Source organism: Canis lupus, chromosome 16 (assembly GCF_048164855.1).
Source record: "Canis lupus baileyi chromosome 16, mCanLup2.hap1, whole genome shotgun sequence".
Lineage (NCBI taxonomy): Eukaryota > Metazoa > Chordata > Mammalia > Carnivora > Canidae > Canis > Canis lupus.
Genome location: NC_132853.1, coordinates 42,440,115 through 42,453,919, shown reverse-complemented (window position 1 = coordinate 42,453,919; position 13,805 = coordinate 42,440,115). Strand labels below are relative to the sequence as shown.

The following is a 13,805-nucleotide window of genomic DNA, read 5'->3' as shown; positions in this document are numbered from 1 at the left end:
TACAATCCACCTAGTTGCTCAAGACAAAAACCTAGAGGTTATTTCAGTATTTTCCCTTATCCCCACCCTCACTCCGAAAAAGTTCTGCCAACTTCAAAGTATATCTTGAATCAGACCACTGTTACCATCTTAGTTCAAGCAACCATACCTTCTTGCCCAAAGCACTGTGTTACTTTCTAACACAACTTCTACTCTTTTTTTTTTTTATTAAGTAAACTCTACTAAAGGGGAACTTGAACTCATGACCCTGAGCTCAAGAGCTGCATGCTCTACTGACTGAGCCAGCCAGGTGGCCCAACACCACTTTTACTCTTGAGTAGCTTCCTTCATCTCCTCAGAGTAATCCATTCTCCATGCACAACTGGAATGATACTCCTTAAAAACCATGCAGAGATACATCCCTATCTCTATCTCTATCTCTCACATACATTTTGTATCCCTTCCCACAGGGCCCCTCCCTACACTAGATTACACATACCGGCCCTGATAAACTAAAGCTTGGCCATGTGACTTGCTTTGGCTGATGAAAAAAGAAAAAAATCGGTATGCCTGGATGGCTCAGCGGTTGAGTGTCTGCCTTCGGCTCAGGGCATGATCCCGGAGTCTCAGGATTGAGTCCCACATCATGAGTTCCCTGCATGGAGCCTGCTTCTCCCTCCTCTGCTTATGTCTCTGCCTCTCTCTCTCTGTCTCTCTTGTGAATAAATAATAAAATAAATAAAAATCTTTAAAAAAAAGAAAAAAATTGACATCACTTTCAAGCACAAGTTTTAAGAGACAGGATCATTTACCAAGTTCTTTTCCCCCATCACAATGACTGGCAATGTCCTAGCTAGAGGCTCATCTGTCAGCTTACATACCTTAGTGAAGATGACGTAGAGCAGAACCATGGGCAACCCCAAATGGATCTGTTGCACAAGCAAGAAATAAACTTCTGTTATTTTAAGCTACTGAAATTTGGGTATCATTTGTTACTACCTCATAATCTAGTCCAAGGTTCCCAAAGTGTAGCTCAGCCCTTTCAAAAAGTCCCATGAAGGGCAGCCCCGGTGGCGCAGCGGTTTGGTGCCACCTGCAGCCTGGGGTGTGATCCTGGAGACCCGGGATTGAGTCCCACATCGGGCTCCCTGCGTGGAGCCTGCTTCTCCCTCTGCCTGTGTCTCTGCCTCTCTCTGTGTGTGTCTCTCATGGATAAATAAATAAAATCTTAAAAAAAATCCCATGAAGTCCAAACTACTTACAATAGTTTACAATAACACAAAGACATTATTTTCTATTTTTTAAAAGATTTTATTTATTTGAGAGACGAGAGAGAGTGAGAGAGTGCTTGAGCAGGATGGGGGTGGGGCAGAGGGAGAGAGAGAAGCAGGCTCCTCACTGAGCAGGGGGCCTGACACAGGGCACCATCTCAGGACCCTGAAATCATGGTGTGAGCTGAAGGCAGACGCTTAACTGAGCCACTCAGGTGCCCTTATTTTCCAATTTTTGTTCTCATTCTTTCATGAATGTTTAATGGAGTATGCAGAAGCAAAACTAAGAACACTCTTCTGTTTAATCAGTTATTTAAAAGATTTGGAGAAATGTAAAACAATGCCATTCTTCTAATTATCTTTATTTTGGAAAAAAAATGTATATTCTTAAAAGATTTATTTATTCACTTGAAAGAGAGCGAGAGAGAGCATGTGAGTGAGGGAGAAGGGCAGAAGGAGAATGAGACAAGCAGACTCCCCTATGAGCAGGGAGCCTGACTCAGGGCTCTATCCCACGACCCTGACAGATCATGACCTTAGTCAAAACCAAAAAAATATATATATATACATATATATATATATATATAGTCACAGAGAGAGAGAGAGGCAGAGACAGAAGCAGGCTCCAGGCACCGGGAGCCCGATGTGGGATTTGATCCCTGGTCTCCAGGATCACGCCCTGGGCCAAAGGCAGGCGCCAAACTGCTGCGCCACCCAGGGATCCCTGGAAAATATATTTTTATAAAATATTCTGGGGATCCCTGGGTGGCTCAGTGGTTTAATTCCACCTTCAGCTCAGGGCGTGATCCTGGAGACTCAGGATCTAGTCCTACGTCTCAGGCTCCCCGCGTGGAGCCTGCTTCTCCCTCTGCCTGTCTCTCTGCCTCTTTGTCTTTCTCTGTGTCTCTCATGAATAAGTAAATAAAATCTTAAAAAAAAAACTATATAAATTTTAAAATACCCATATTTGTGCTGTCTGTCCGGATTAGAAGCAGTTCCCCAAATGTGGGGTGACTCAATCAATCAAATGTGGGGTGACTCGATCAATCGGGTGCAGGGCCAGCGTGCCAGCAGTGAAAGGATTCACCTGAGGCAGAACAAAGGAGGTAGGAATGTACTGAATACACTGCAAGGGAGTGGTGGGCAGGGCAGCAAAGAAGAGGCACTCTGCAAGGAGGCAGAGGGAAGTAAGGAGGTATGGGGATGTATGGAATTTCCCTTTTTTAGTAACTGTGCCAGGTTGGAAGTAGTTCATTGGTTAGTTGGGTCCTATGGATAGTTTGAGGCGGGTGGCCTGATGTGCCTGTCCTGTCTTCAGTCAGAGGGCTGGGGTCACTGTGGGCCCTTCTACTTTATTCAGGTTTCCACTGTTCAAGCCTGTTGCCTAAAAGCATTCTCTAAAACACTGTGGTAGACAATGTCTGAAGAGGGCCTGCAACACGTACAACTCCTGATACTACTGACCACATCAAATAGGGCTATGTACCATAGAACATTGAGGAAATAACAACACACCACTTCTGAGGCTGGGTTATAAAACATTTCAACGTCTGTATTGCTGTTTCTTGGATCACCTGCTGTGGGGGAAGCCAGCAATCATGAAAGGAGGACTCTCAAGTGTGCCTGTGGAGAGGCTTTTGTGGAGACTGAGAGGAATAGAGACTCCCTGTTAACAACAGCCAGCACCAATTGAACCACTAATGTGATTGAGCCATCTTGCAAGGAGATTGTTCAGCCCTAGCCAAGCTGAACAAGAGATCCCAAGAGATCCCAAGACAGAAAAGCCCAACCAAGCTGCTCCCAAATGCCAGGCCTACAGAAACCCAGAGAAGATCAATGATTGGTGGCAAGTCATTACATTTTGGGGTGAGACAGCAACAGATAACTGATATACACATCAACAAAAAAGCTGTTTGTGATCCCCAATTATGGATAAAATTACCTTCCCTTGCAAAACCACCCAGAGGCTTTCCCTGTTTGCTCCTCGTACCAAACTTTCCTGTGTCTTGAGTGAGCCCAACGAGTTGGTGCCTTAGGGCCTTTATACCAATGGTCTCATTTCCCAGCTCTTCTCTTTCGTTTAGGCAATGAGATCAAATCTCATTTTTTTTCAGATAGGACTTTGGAGACCACCCAACCTAACAGCAGCTCCCCCATTTCTTGCTGGGTGTACTACTTTGGCTTATTTTCTTCACAGTGCTTACCACTAACAGAAAGTATTTTGTTTGCTGGTTTGTTGTCTATATTTCCCCAGGTAGAATGCAAGTCCATAAGAAGAAGGACCTTTTCTGTTTCACTTACTGCTATATCCTGGTGGGTGCTTACTAAATATTTGTTAAGCAAATAAATGACTGAATCTCTCTGATCTTCAGTTTTTTCATTTGTAAAATGAAGATAATAGTATTTACCAGAAAGTGACATTTTAAATATTAAACATGTGTTTAGTGCAAAGTCAGTGACCAGAAAAAGGTATATTTACTACACGGCAGAAAATGTTTTGAGATAGTAATTCAAAATTTTGTTTCTCACCGTTTTTCTTGATTCCGGAAGGGAAGTGCTTAAAGTTAAAAAAAAAAAAAAAAAATCAGCTCATATCATAGAACACGGACTGATTTCCCAATACCTAAAAAAAAAAAACCTGTATAAATAAGATACAGAAAAGAACAACAACCTAATTGAAAATGGGTAAGGGAATATTCTTAGAAAAAGAAATACAGGGATCCCTGGGTGGCGCAGCGGTTTGGCGCCTGCCTTTGGCCCAGGGCGTGATCCTGGAGACCTGGTATTGAATCCCACATCGGGCTCCCGGTGCATGGAGCTTCTCCCTCTGCCTGTGTCTCTGCCTCTCTCTCTCTCTCTCTCTCTTTCTGTGACTATCATAAATTAAAAAAAAAAAAAAGAAATACAAAGAGCATTCAAGTACGCACAACCTCACTTAAGAGAAATGTAAATCTACTCTAAAATGCCACTTTCATTGAACAGACTGGCAAAGATCAATTTTGCTAGGTAGTGCCAAATTGCCTTACATTGGGGTTGTACCAGCTTCCTAAGTAAGGCAGTTTGGCATTATCTAGCAAAATTACAAATGTACATATCTTTCCACTCAGCATCTTATTTCTAGGAGTTAGTCTACAGACACACTCACACATATGTGCTATGACTTATGTAATATCTACTGCAGCATTGCAGTATCTACCAGCTATACGGTATTTATCAGAGAAATACTTATAATGACACAGAAAATGGATGCAGATATATATATATGCATATATATGTTAATTATTTTATAAATACCTATGTAGTGCTTACTATGACATTCAAAATGCATTAAAAATAGTAATTACTTTAATCCTCATAAAAACCCTGTTAGGTGGGTAGTTAAGTATGCCCAATTTGTACATGGGGACACTGAAGTTATAACTCACTTGAGGTTGCACAGCCAGCCAGAAAGCATTAGTGCTGGGATATGAACCAGGGCAGTCTGACTTCAGAGGCCATGTTCTTGATACTGTTCTGTGCTGCCTCTCAGTGTAGGGCAACATGGACAAAGAAAACTATTAAAATATTAAATATTAAATATTAGCAATATTAAAATATAGCAAAATTAAAATATTTTAGCAATATTAAAATATGACAAAATTGACTTTAAGAGATAAAGAATTATTAGGGATAGAGGTGTCCTTGCTTGATAATAAACAATTTACCAGGAACTAAGTAACCTAGTATTTATATGAATCTAACAACATAACTTCAAAATACTTAAGGCAGAAAAAAATATTTAAGGCAGAAATACAAGGGAAGGGGCACGTGGCTGGCTAAGTTCATACAGCGTGTGACTCTTTTTTTTTTTTTAATTTTTTTTTAAAATTTATTTATGATAGTCACAGAGAGAGAGAGAGAGAGAGAGAGAGGCAGAGGAAGAAGCAGGCTCCATGCACCGGGAGCCCGATGTGGGATTCGATCCCGGGTCTCCAGGATCGCGCCCTGGGCCAAAGGCAGGCGCCAAACCGCTGCGCCACCCAGGGATCCCTAGTGTGTGACTCTTGATCTTGACATCATGAGTTCAAGCCCCATGTTGGCATGGAGCCTACTTTAAAAACAAAAAACAAAAAACAAGGAAAGACTAAAATCTATAAATATAGTGGGACATCTTAACATATTTTCCTCCCCAAAAGTAAGATAGATGTAACAAGAATAAAATTATTAACATATAAAAGATTAAATAATGTAACAAACTTTAATATGCAAATATTAGAAAATCAGTTTTATTTTCAAGTACACTAGAAGAGTATAAAAATGGACTTATACTATCTCCCACAAGTATCAACCAATACCAAAAAATCAACATCATACAGAATATTTCTTAAAAAATCAAATAACATATTCTATGACCACAGTATAATGAAGTTAGAAATCAATAAAGAAAAGATAATGTTTTTTAAAGATTTTATTTATTCATGAGAGACACAGAGAGAAGGCAGAGACATAGACAGAGGGAGAAGCGGACTCTTTGCAGGAGCCCAATGTGGGACTTAATCCCGGAACTCCAGGATCATGCCCTGGACCAAAAGCAGATGCTCAACCACCAAGCCACCTAGGCGTCCCAATACTTTTTTTTTTTAAGGTGTAAAACCAGGGGCACCTGGGTGGATCAGTTGATTAAGCATCTGACTCTTGGTTTTGGCTCAGATCATGGTCTCAGGGTCGTGAGATCAAGCCCTGGATTGGGCTCTGTGCTCCGCGTGGAGTCAGCCTGTGCCTTTTTGTCTGTTCCTTTCCCTGCTCCTGCTCACTTGCTCTCTCTCTCAAATAAATAAACAAAATCTTAAAAAACCAAAAGCTATAAAATTCAGCTAAAATAACTAGAGGGAAATGTATGACCTAAAATGAATATGCTATGTTAGAAAACAAGCCAGAATGAAAATGAATCAGGGCACCTATGTGGCGCAGTTACTTAAGCATCTGCCTTTGGCTCTGGTCATGATCACAGGGTCCTGGGATAGAGCCCCATGTTGGGTTTCCTGCTCAGCAAAGAGTCTGCTTCTCCCTCTCTCTCTGGCCCCTGCCCTCCCGCATTCTCTCTCTCTCTCTCTCTCTCACTCGTTCACTCTCAAATAAAAAAATAAATAAAGTCTTGGAAAAAAAAAGAAAAAGGAATGAGGGCACCTGGGTGGCTCAGTTGGTTAAGCATCTGCCCTTGGATCAGGTCATGATCACAGGATCCTGGGATAGATCCCCATGTTGGGCTCCCTGCTCAGCTGGGAGTCTGCTTCTCCCATTTTCTTAAATAAATAAATAAATAAATAAATAAATAAATAAATAAATAAATAAATAAATAAAATCTTTTAAAAATACAATAAATAAATTAAAAAACAATGAAAATGAATCAGCCAAGTGTTCACTTTGACAAGTCAGAAAATGAACAATGAGTACATTCAAAGTTTGCAGATGGTCAGATAATAATAAAAAAATAGAAAATAATGAAATAGAAAAAAAGGAAAACATAGACTCTATGGAAATCAGTAAGGAAAAGACAATTCTTTTTTTTTTTTTTTTTTTTTCCCCTCTTCCAGGTGGATCATGCTGCTAATCGTACCCAGTTTGGGAAGAAAATTCACAACTTTGGGCTGATTCAGGAGAAGCTGGCCCAGATGGCGATGCTGCAGTATGTGACTGAGGTAAGGCTCTCCTTCTCCCCTGCCCACCCCCTCCCTGCTGTCTCCCCCTGACAGTGGGACTACAACCCGGAAAAGACAATTCAACAGAAAAATCTACAAGGGATATAAATGGGCAATTCAAAGATGAGAAAAAAATTTTTTTTAAGATGAGGAAATTTTAATGGAGAACAAACAAAAAATGCTCAAACTCACTAGTAATTAGGAAAATGCAAATTAAACAATCTGATGCCATTGCATACCCTTTTGGTTGGAAAAATTATAATGAAACCAAGTTTTAATAAAAATGTGAGGAAACAGGTGGAAATGTAACCTGGAACAAGCCCTTGGGAGAGCAATTTTGCGATATCCAGTAGGGTATCTGCCCTTCAACCCAGCAATTCTCTTTCTAGGTATATCCTGGTCTCCAGAGAGAGGTGTGTACCTCCTAGCAAAAGAAAATCACATGGCTACTGAAAGGAAGCATTAAAATTTAAATTCATCTTTTATCTAAAAGAATAAAAACAAGTGAGCTTTGCTAATCTTCCATAAGCAGATTGACACTGGTGCCCTCCCTGGGCCTCTCTTGTTAGACATCCTGGGGTATGTAGTAAGGCAGGGATGTTATCTGCGGAATGGGAAAGGGAAGCTTCACATTTGGAGGGATAGTGTATTTTTTTTTTCTTTCAGCTCTGTGGTATGTTTGTGTTTTAATATTCTATGTAGTTCACATATGCCCAGATGGATGGATTTATAGATTATGCTATCTAAATTGAATTTTCCTAACCCTCCAATGGACAAAGGATTTAAGAAAATTTGTCCAAAGAAGCACAATCGAGATTACTCACAAGTGAACACTGCAAGTACAAACTCTCAGGTTAAGTGAAAATTCAACCAGCATTGAGAGGGAGGCAGCTGGCCAACGAGTGAAAAAAAATCGCTCAATTCAAGAGATATTCTTGCCAGTGATGAATCCTTAACACTACTGAACCATACACTTAAACATGGTTAAGATGGTAAATTTTATTTTTTTATTTATTTTCGTTTTTTTATTTTTTGGTAAATTTTATATTAGGTACATTTTACCATAATTAAAAAGAAAAAAAGTGGGGAAAGTTATGAAGCATACATACGCAACCACATCATTTTCACTAAGGATTTTTGTAATATGTATGATTTTTGTAATATGTTATTCATTTCTTTTTGTCATCTCTATACCTAACATGGGGCTCAAACTCATTACCCAGAAATCAAGAGTTGGATGCTCTTCTGACTGAGCCAGCCAGGTGCCCCATTTACTGCATTTTAAAAAAGATTTTATCAGAGAGAGAGAGAGAGACATAGGCAGAGGGAGAAGCAGGCTCCCTGTAGGGAGCCAGATGTGGCTCGATCTCAGGACCCCAGGATCTTATGCAAAGGCAGGCACTCAATCACTGAGCCACCCAGGTGCCCCCATAATTCTTTTTGTATGTCTTATCATGGACATAATAATTTGTTATTTGATTCATAAATACACATTTGTGCATTAGAAATGCATAGTGAAATATTTTTCCTGCTGAGTATGTGGGAAAAATATGTTTGATGCTGGGCATCTGGGTGGCACAGTTTGCTAAGTTGGCTAAGTGCTGAATCTTGGTTTCACCTCAGGTCATGATCTCAAAATCCTGAGATCCAGCCTTGCATCAGGCTCCATGCTCAGTAGGGAGTCGGCTTCAGATTCTCTCCCTTTGCCTCTCCTCCATTTGTGCTCTCTCTCTCTCTAAAATAAATAGCCTTTTAAAAAAATGTATGTTTGATGCTTATTGGCCTAGTGAAAATTTCCCACAAGGACATAAAGAGATATATATAAGAATGTTAATTGAAGCACTATTTGGGAAACTAGTAAATAATCTAAATGCCTAACAACGAAGGAATGGATCAACTGGGATATATTCAAGCAGTGGAACACTAAAGAGTGGTTTAAATGTATGGATAAGAGCTGCATGTATCAACGTGGATAAATATTCTTTTTTTTTTTTATCAATGGATAAATATTCTAAACAATTTTATGTGGGGAAAAAAGCACACTGCAGAATGAAAAGTCCAACATGCAAAAACAACATATTCCTACATATTCCTACAGATACATATATATGTATGTATATGATACATATATATGTTGTAATATGGATACATACATATATATGTTGTAATATGTACTGTTTCAAAACATGGGGATCCCTAGGTGGCTCAGTGGTTCAGCTCCTGCCTTTGGCCCAGGGCGTGATCCTGGAGTCCTGGGATCGAGTCCTGCGTCGGGCTCCTGGCATAGAGCCTGCTTCTTCCTCTGCCTGTGTCTCTGCCTCTCTCTCTCTCTCTCTCTCATGAATAAATAAATAAAATCTTTTTTTAAAATAAATAAAATCTTAAAAAAATTCCAGAGGAAGATAAACACCAAATTCAGGAATAGTGGTTACCTCTGGGAAGGAAGAGAAGAAAATGAGATTGGAGGAAGTATTCAAGTAGGCTTTATTTCTGGGGGGAAAAAAGATGCAAGGTAAATAAATACAACATTGCATAATTCTATTATTTTTAAAAATACTTATTTTAGGGATGCCTGGGTGGCTCAGCGGTTGAGTGCCTGCCTTCAGCCCAGGGTGTGATCCTGGAATCCCAGGATCGAGTCCTGCATCGGGCTCCCTGTATGGAGCCTGCTTGTCTCTCTGCTTGTGTCTCTGCCTCTCTCTCTCTCTCTCTCTCATGAATAAATAAATAAAATCTTAAAAATATATATGTGTATATATATATTTGAGAGAGAGAGAGACAGAGATTACACGTTGGGGGCAGGGCAGAGGGAGAAGCAGATGCCCTGCTGAATGCAGAGCCTAATACAGGGCTTGGTCATGACCTGAGCCAAAATCAAGGGTCAGCTGCTTAACTAAGCCATCCAGGTGCCCTGCTTATAGTTTTAAAACAAGATGTTTTGAACCTAGTTTCCCTGAGTTCTCTGTCTCAGTGACAATCATCCTCCTATCCCCTGTGTATCTTTCCCAAGATATTTTATGCACATGCAAGAACATGTATGTATATGTATTTCCCTTACCCAGCCTTCTTTTCAAACACAATTGGTAGCAAACATTACATACTGTTCTGAGCCTCACTTTTTTAACAACGTATCTTGAGTTTTGTTACCTATCAGTACATAAAGAGCTTCCTCCATTTCTACAGCTGTCCAGTACTTCTTTTTGTGCCTCTTTTGAGCCAGTCTCCCACTGACAGAATGGAGACTATTTATGTCCTTTCACTACAATAAGCATCACTGTAATGAATTATCTTATAAACAGGTCATTCTGCACACATGTATACATTATAATAAATTCTCAGTTATAGAAATGCTGGCTCTTTTCAAATTGCCCTCCAAGGAGATTGTATTGAGTTACCTCCTGCTCCAACATTTTCCAGTGCCTGCTACTCAATCACAGATCAACACGGCATATTATCAGACTTTTTGATCTGAGAAGTAAACATGGTTATCTCATCTCCAAGTTTAATTTGCATATTTTAAAAACTATGCGTCAACATCTTTTTATAGTTTAGTCATTTTGATTTTTTTCTGTAAGCTTTCTTTTTTTTTGTAAGCTTTCTGTCACTTTTCCAGTTGTATGATTTTTTTAACCATGAGCAATTACTTTTTTTAAAATTTAAATTCAATTAGCTAACATATAGTATAGTACGTCATTAGTTTCAGATGTAGAGTTCAGTAATTCATCAGTTGCATATAACACCCAGTGCTCATCACATCACACAACCACTGTACCACCCAGGCACCCTGAGGCTTTTTTGTTTTTAATGCAGGGTCTGAAGAATCTTCATTCAGTTTTGTGAGAAGCTCCTAATGCCTTCAAAAATCTGTGCATAGTACCAGTATCGATTTTTTTTTTCAGTATCGATTTTCTAATTTTGATATTGTAACATAGTTATATAAGTTGTTTCCATTGAAGGAAACTGGGTGAAGGTGCACTGGTTTCTATGTACTATTTTTGCAACTTCCCATGAGTCTGTAATTATTTCAAAATAAAAATTAAGAGAAAAGCCAACAAAATTTCATGGTACTTTTCTGCTTGAGGGGCTCTGCATTGACCTCAAACTACAACCCTTGAATCATGATGGCTCCCAAGTCTGTTGACTGACATGCCCCACCTATAAGACAGCCACTGGGTTAGAAGATATATCTGAGGGGACACCTGGCTGGCACAGTCATGGAGCATGTGACTCTTGATTTTTGGGTTGTAAGTCTGAGCCTCAGGTTGGGTGTAGAGATTATTTAAAAATGAAATCATATATATATGATTATATACCATACAATATGTAATCATATAATACATATCATATATATGATTATAATCATATAATATATAAATTATATATATATAATCGAAGCTGTATCTGAGTACTGAAACAGGCAAGTGTTGTTTGGGGGCTGACTCTGGCCTCTGACTCCATTACTGTCATATTTTAACTTAGGGACCACATAGCAGCCATGGAGCTAATATTCACACTATCCTGTACTTCTGAGCTAATTCTTTTTTTTTAAGATTTATTTATTTATTCATTCAGAGAGACAGAGAGGCAGAGAGAGAAGCGGGCTCCTTGCAGGGAGCCCGACGTGGGACTCCATCACGGGTCTCCAGGATCACGCCCTGGGCTGCAGGCGGCGCTAAACCGCTGCGCCACTGGGGCTGCCCCTGAGCTAAATTTTAATGTTCCATGTCTATTCATTTACATTATCTCAATAAGGATAGAGAACTCTCTCAAGAGTTCCTTTGCAAGGGATGCCTGGGTGGCTCAGCAGTTGAGCATCTGCCTTTGGCTTAGGGTGTGATCCCGGGATCAAATCCCATATTGGGCTCCCTGCATGGAGCCTGCTTCTCCCTCTGTCTCTGCCTCTCTGTGTCTCTCATGAATAAGTAAATAAAATCTTAAAAAAAAAAATTTCCTTTGCAAAGTACAGAAGCCCCTGTTCTTGCTGTCATCTCCTGCATATCTTCTTTATGAACTCTGTTGCTCAAGCTGTACATGAATCACTGGAGGACTCTAACAAATCTTTGTGCACAGTTCCCTGCATCCGGGTCTTCTTTTCTCGTCTTTTTTTTTTTTTTTTTTTAAAGATGTTACTTATTCATTCATGAGAGACGCACAGAGAGAGAGAAGCAGAGACACAGAGGGAGAGCAGGCTCCACACAGGGAGCCGGATGCAGGGCTCAATCCTGCGACTCCAAGACCACGCCCTGGGCTGAAGGCAGGGGCCAAACCCCAGAGCCACCCAGGGATCCCCTCTCTTCCTCTTTTTGCCTAAAGAAGTTTTATTCATTCTTCAAAAAAAGTATACGCACGCACCAGAGCACCTGAGTGGCTCAGGTCATTGTCCCAGGGCCCTGGGATCGAGCCTCTAGTTGGGCTTTCTGCTCAGTGGAGAGCCTGCTTCTCCCTCTCCCTCTGCTACTCCTCCCTGCTCCTGCATGCTTTCTCTCTCGCTCACTATCTGAAATAAGTAAAATCTTAAACAAATAAAAAGAGCACCATCTCCACTAGGCAACCAGCCATCTCCACAGCTTCCAACAAGTAACTCCAACAGGTAACGTCAACTTCATCTTCTAGGCACCCTACTGCAGCCTCCATTGGACAAAGCTCCATTAAAACATGTCACCATATTGTCGTTAAACATGCCTGTTCTCACTGGACTGAAGGCTCATTCGAGGGCAGAGATTTTTGTGACATTTATCTTTGTATTTGCGGTGCCCACAAGCAATGCCATGCTGTAGGTACTCAAACATTTAGTGAATGAAGGAGTCAGGTTCATGACCTACCAGCCTCTCTGCAGTTCAGGAAAAGCCAACCTAGGTTCTTGGGTAATTCATTTCTGCACGGAGCCAGGTGTTTCGCAGAGTTCAGCTGAGGCTCTGGCTGCTGTGCACAAGCTCCTTGCCTCTAGTTAGGCTTCCTGTAGCTCTGAGACTCTGTGCTTCAGTTTCTTTATCTTTAACACGGGGAATACGGGGACAATAAGAGTATCTTCTCACAGGGTTGTTGATGGGATTACAAGCAATGATGCATCGAAAGCTCTTACTTAGCACAGTGATGGCCAAGAGTAAACAAGGCTCCTCCGAGATAGGCGTTTACGTATAGAATGAATGAGTGAAAAATAACTTGAGGTTGTCTGATCATTTATTGAGCACCTACTGTGTCCGGTACTAACACGCTAAAAGCAGATAAGCAACCGCATGCACACTGCTTTTAACACAGATTGCCGGGAACCAGGGAAGGTTTTCTGGAGCTTGAGTTTTGATACGAGCGGAGCATGGTGAAGGTGCTAGTTAAGAGATGGTGGGTCTGGGACGCCTGGGTGACTCAGTGGTAGAGCATCTGCCTTTGGCTCAGGGTGTGATCCTGGGGTCCGGGGATCGAGTGCCCCATCGGGCTCCCTGCAGGGAGTCTGCATTTTATCTCTGCCTCTCTCTCTCTCTCTCTGGGTCTCTCGTGAATAAATAAATAAAATCTTAAAAAGAGAGAGAGAGAGAGAGAGAGAGAGAGACGGTGGGTCTTCCGGACAGAGTTCCCTTTGGAAAGCTGTGTGAAGGTGGGCGACTTGGTATCTATGCCACGAAGGCGCGCGGAAGGGCAGCTCGGTGCGGTGAACTGAGGCGCTGGATTCGAAGTTGAGTTCCAGTCCTATTTAGGTAGTAGCCGCGTGACTTTGGTCAAGTTACCGAACCTCTCTGAACTTCCCCGACTGTAAAAAAAAAAAAAAAAAAGAGTCTATTAAGAATATTCACCTGCCAGGGTGCCTGAGCGATGACGTAACCGTGCGTTTGCCAACAGGCGCTCTATTTAGAAGCCGCAAGACGCCCAGGCGGGTCACTAC

The 13,805-nt window shown here is 41.0% G+C and overlaps 1 protein-coding gene across 1 annotated transcript in view; it reads right to left on the bottom strand.

Annotated features, from left to right (window-relative positions):
* DBF4B (DBF4B-CDC7 kinase regulatory subunit) overlaps window positions 1–884 on the bottom strand; it is a 35,737-nt gene extending 34,853 nt beyond the window's left edge. The window contains 1 exon segment of the mRNA XM_072780892.1: window positions 861–884. The gene's annotated coding sequence lies outside the window, so the exon portion shown is untranslated.
* Between the last annotated feature and the right edge of the window lie 12,921 nt (window positions 885–13,805).